This window comes from Vipera ursinii (genome assembly GCF_947247035.1).
Source record: "Vipera ursinii genome assembly, chromosome: 1".
Classification (NCBI taxonomy): domain Eukaryota; kingdom Metazoa; phylum Chordata; class Lepidosauria; order Squamata; family Viperidae; genus Vipera; species Vipera ursinii.
This window is the reverse complement of record NC_139512.1, coordinates 253354949-253360948: the sequence shown is the minus strand read 5'-3', so window position 1 is coordinate 253360948 and position 6000 is coordinate 253354949.

The following is a 6000-nucleotide window of genomic DNA, read 5'->3' as shown; positions in this document are numbered from 1 at the left end:
TTGACCCCAGCAGCTGCCCCTCTTGTAGTTTGTGGTGGAGAAAATTCTCTATTTTGGGCACATACATCAGGGAGAAGGCAAAAGTCTCCCAAGACTGAGTATTTCTTGGACAATTTGTTTGCTCGTTTAAAAGATTTATAAACTGCTCCTCACACAATCTCCGAATGACCTATACCCATAAAAATCAGGGGGGAAAAGAGAAAATAAACACAGGCAGTCTTCAACTTATGACTACAATTGAGCCCAAAATTTCTGTTGCTAAGTGAGACATTTGTTAAGTGAGTTTTATCCCATTTTATGGCCTTTCTCCCCAGAGTTCTTAAGTGAATCACCACAGTTGTTAAGTTAGTAGCATGGTTAAGTGAACCTGGCTTCCCTATTGGCTCACAAAAGGTGGTCACATGACCTCGGGACACAGCAACCATCATAAATACATACCAGCTGCCAAGCATATGAATTTTGATCGCGTGACAAAGGGGATGCTACAATGGCCATAAGTGTGGGAAGCAGCCATGAGTCACTTTTTTCCACTGCTGTTGTAATTTTGAATAGTCACTAAATGAACTGTTGTAAGTCAAGGACCCAGTATTATACAAGATCAAAATAAGTGGGCAAAAGACATCACTTTAATCTGGGCCCCAAAATAAGAGACAGTGCTATAGGGCAAGGGTCTGAAACCTTGACAACCTTAAGACTTGTCTAGTTGGCTGAGGAATTCTGGGAGCCGAAGTCCACACGTCTTAAAGTTGTCAAGGTTGCAGACCCCTGCTATAGGGGAAAAAAATGTTTATGATCAGAACACTAGTTTGGAGTTTAGTAGCCCAAGCGTGAGCCTAATGTAGCTTCTACTGAGAGACATTTTCAAGGCATATTTCAAACCCCAAATCTAATTATGTTCCCTGCACAGATGTCCTTTGCTCATAAGTTTATTGGTACAAGCGTTTTAATTACCGTGCAACAACTTGCTACAGTTCAATCGGGATCACCAAGATTTTTTTAGAGCTGTAGGTAATCTAATTCGTTGTTTGATGGCTTGCCATGAATAAAGCCATCTGTGTTCCTACCCTACACTTCACTCAGTCTTTGCTTTTAGTGTTTTACTCAATCATTTTCTCATTTAGTCTATCCAGTTTAAATCTATACTGTACAGCAGATGAAGTTGTAGACTTTATTTAATGTCTCTGGAAAAAAAATGGAATGGGGTAACTTGTTACTGAAAGTAAACAGCAAAGAAACAAATCATTTAAATTATCCTTCTGGCTCCATAAAAGCCTACTTTCCTTAGAAATTATAGCCAGATATGAATTGAGTAGACTACAGAATCACATGGCTAGAATCCTGGAATGACCTTGGATTCAGCCTAAAGCTAGAATGTGCACATATTTGTTCATCTTTGTTAATTCAATCTAAGAGGTAACTGCAATGTTTGTATAATCATACAGGTGGTCCTTGATTTATAACCATACAGAAGACTGGCCATTATGATCATAAGTCCTGAAGGTTGTAAAATGAGTCACGCACATAAGCAACATGATTTTATGACCTCTTAGCAGCAGAACTGTCCACTGTGGGGTGTTTTTGCCAAAAACTGGAATAAAGACCAAGTTTCATTTTAAAAAAACAACAACATTGTGTACTATGGTTCCATGACCAACGGATGCTTACAAACAGCTGTAAATGTGTGCTGAATGCCAACCATCGGAAATGTAGTCACCTGATTGTGGGGATGCAGCCAAGTCATAGGATACCTATGGGGATACCTATGACTTCAAACTTGAAATGATCACTAAGCAACTGGTGGTAAGTTGAGGACATCAACATAAAGTAGCAGTAAAGCTACTAGAATGGGACTGAGGAGATCCAGGTTCAAAGTTCTCCTCAACAATGGAGTTCCCTGGATAATTTGGGTTTACTCATTCTCTCACTTAGCCTAGCCTTCATCACAATTTCTTATAGGAAGTAAAGGTCCACCAACACTACCTTGAGTATCCAGAGGATGCTATATCCTGAAGAAATGCTAAATATAAACAGTAAATCAGTATTTTTTCCAATCCTCCTCCTCTAACTTTGAGAAACATGGAAAGACTGGGAAACAAGTTCTCTCCAGAAAATTCAGAAAGACATCTTGATCTGTTTAGCAGCTAGAGCCCTACTGCACGGCTGTTGGGCCAAAACAATTACTTTGCATAGAAAGCACCAAGGGAGACAGAGGAGATCTACAGCCTGTGACCCATGTTCAGTCTCTCAGCTAATTTTTATAGCTCCCAGAGTCCTTCAAGACTCTGGCTCCCAAATTATATGGATATCATTACTCCTTACCCTTGGTGGCTAAAGTGCTAGGGTGGACAGAGAGGTGCATCCTGGGAGACGAAAAATCCATTTTTCCAGAAGCTTTCGTTTTATGTCCATCACCTTGAAATGGATGTCTGTCAATGGCTACCTCTGTCCTGTGAGAGATAGGCAAGTGTTGGAGTACCTATAGATTTGAGCACATGTTTTACATTTATTATATGTATTTAAATCTGAACATAATACACATTTAAGAATAGTTACTTTTAGATTTTAGATTTTAGATTTTATTAGATTCATATACCGCCCTTTCCCGAAGGACTCAGGGTGGTTTACAGGGCATTTTAAAATCACATCAATATAAAATACAAAGTTAAAAGTGAATTAAAAGATTAAATTATCCCTGAAAATAAAACCCCAGTTAAAATTCTCAGCCTGGGTCAGAGAGCTCAAAGAGCCAAGTCTTCAGGTCCCGGCGGAATGAGCGTAGGTCAGGGGCAGTCCTGAACTCCACGGGCAGCTGGTTCCAGAGGGCAGGCGCACCCACAGAAAAGGCCCTCTCCCTGGGTGTTATCTGCCGGCAATCTTTTACCGGCGGCACCCTGAGAAGACCCTCCCTCTGCGAGCGCACTGGACGAAGGGAACTTGATGCTGGCAGCAGGTGTTCCCTCAAATATCCCGGACCCAAGCCATTTAGGGCTTTATAGGTCATCACCAGCACTTTGAATCTCACCTGGAGGGCAACCAGAAGCCAATGCAGCTCACGGAGTAGAGGTGTTACATGGGAGTATCGGGAAACCCCCATCACAACTCGCGCGGCCGCATTCTGCACCAGTTGTAGTCTCTGAATAGTCCTCAAGGGCAGCCCCATGTAGAGAGCATTGCAATAGTCTAAACGGGAGGTCACGAGCGCATGAGTGACTGTGTATAGGGCATCTCGGTCCAGGTAGGGTCGCAACTGGCGCACCAGGCGAACCTGGGCAAAAGCTCCCCTGGTCACGGTTCGTATATGATCTTCAAAATTGAGCCGTGAGTCCAGGAGGACGCCTAAGTTGCAAGCCCTATCAACAGGGGGTAACACCTCACCCCCCATCATTAAAGGTAGAATAGTTTGGTTAGCCCGAGATGCCAGTACGCAAAGCCACTCAGTCTTGGCAGGATTGAGACGAAGCCTGTTTCTCCCCATTTTTTATATTTCTTTCCCCAAAATATGATAGAATCTCTTATGTTATGGGAAATGGACTGAGATTTCCAGCCTTTGTAAAGAAATACAATTTAGGGAATCCTACCTAGGACATTTTGAAATATGCTGTTCAACTAAGGGGTTTTTTTTCTATATTGGTTGGAGACACAAACACCTCTATGAGACTGTTATCTCAGAAAATGGAGGCTGCATCTTGCTATTAATAAAAGAAATATTATTATAAACTCCTGTTTCCTAGAGGAAGGATGTTTCATGTTTCATATACTAGACCAGGGGTAGGCAACCTCGGCTCTTTTATGACTCGTGGACTTCAACTCCCAGAATTCCTGAGTCAGCTGACTCAGGAATTCTGGGAGTTGAAGTCCACGAGTCATAAAAGGGCCGAGGTTGCCTACCCCTGTACTAGACCAAATAGAACAGTAAGGATGGACCCTGACTTGACTTTCTAATCTAGTTATTAACTTCACTCTTATTGTAGGATATTAGGAACTGTAATTCAGCAATGTCTAGAAAGCGCCGGACTCCCTATCTAATAGGAGAAAGATAATCTCATTTTTCCTTGAGGTCCAATCAGTTTACGGTCAATCAGATTTATACCATAGTAAATGCTTTAGCCTAACAATGATTTTAGTTCTTCTACTCCTTTGAGAAATGTCCATGTACGTGTGCAACCTCAGTAGAAATGTTTACAAATCTTTATTTCTTCATCTACTGCTATCTAATTATAGAATAACTATTGAACTCTTTATGCCTGGTTCTGGTGCCTTGCATCTGAAAAAAGAGGTACTTTTCAAGGAATCCAATTAATGCTCAAGGCTCTGGATGTGGGGGAGGAAATTTGCAAAGGGACTCAGACTTGTGCTGCCATTTTACATTAATATTGTAATATTATTGGCAGATTTTTTTTACACAACCTATATAAGTATCCTGCTGCCTTTAGCAGAAATTTATGAATATTAATGTGAAATGGGTTACAACTTCCCCAACAGGCTTCATGGGCTATTTCATGGTAAGCCATTATCCTACCTGGAGATAGGCATGGATGGTCTTAAGTGAATGCAAGTGACATATTAGCCATTGTGTGTAGATCATCAAATCTTCCTGGGTCACCAGGTTTATAGGAATTTCTTTTCCAGTCAGAAAGCTCTCTCGTACACTTGAGAGTCTCGCAGCCCTTTGAACGGCATCATTATACTCCTGCATAATTTGAGCCACTTGTTTCTACAAAGAGAGGAAAAAGATGGAAGTGGCTTTCCTTTCTCAGGAAGATGAATTAATGAACCATCTAGAACAGGGGTGTCAAACTGCCAGCCCGTGGACTGGACGCATCATCCGGAAGCCATGCCCACCCCAATGACAAAACTGTCCCGATATGTTGCAAAACATCATGTGACGTTGTGAGTTTGACATGTCTGATCTAGAACATCAAGCACCATTATCAAGCAATATGATACCTTTAGCCACTTGAATGCACTCTAACAGCAACTTTGGTGTTTTTGCAAAATAAGTTGATTTGGTCAGAAGTAGCACAATTTTTGTGTGATTTTTGCAGATATATGAATGTATTATAAAACATAGTTTTCAGAAACTAAGTATACCCATGAATGACAATTTTAAGAATCACTGCGCTGAGGTTTATTTGTGTGTGTGTGTGTGTATCCAGTTGCTTTCTTAGTATTTTTTTTTCTCTAGTAGTGTGGTGTCCAGACAAAGAAGGAGATTATATTCTATCTCTTATTTACTCAGAGTATTTAAAATTACAGTATTTATGGTAACTCTGTATAAGGGGACAGTATAAGGTTGTTAGTGTTTCTAGCTCCCAAGGATGATTTAATTTGTTTTCCTGAATTTTACAAAGATTTAGATTGAATAATCCTTGTGGTCCCTTCCTATTCCACAGTTCTATCACAATTATTTTTTTCTTTAAAAAGTACATCATCAAAATTCCCCTTCTGTGATTATTTAATAAATAACTTAGTTTGTCACAACGTTGCAAGGTCGTATCCTATCTTGTCTTATTTTTGCCCAACATTTATCTGTCTTTCTTCTGTTTCAACTGCCCCCATTTTTCTTTAGCTTCTGGTAGCCTTAAAAAGGTAAAAGGTAAAGATTCCCCTGCACATGCATGCTAGTTGTTTCCAACTCTAGGGGCCGGTGCTCATCTCCGTTTCAAAGCCGAACAGCCAGCGCTTGTCCAAGGACGTCTCCATGGTCATGTGGCTGGCATGACTAGACGCCAAAGACGCACGGAACGCTGTTACCTTCCCACCGTAGTGGTCCCTATTTTTCTACTTGCATTTTTTACGTGCTTTTGAACTGCTAGGTTGGCAGAAGCTGGGACGAGTAACAGGCGCTCACTCTGTTACGCAGCACTCAGGATTCGACCCGCCAAACTGCCGACCATCTGATCGACAAGCTCAGCGTCCTAACCCACTGAGCCACCTTAGCTTCTGGTAATTCCTTATATGTATTTTGCAAGAATAAGAAACACTTTTTCATAACAGTAT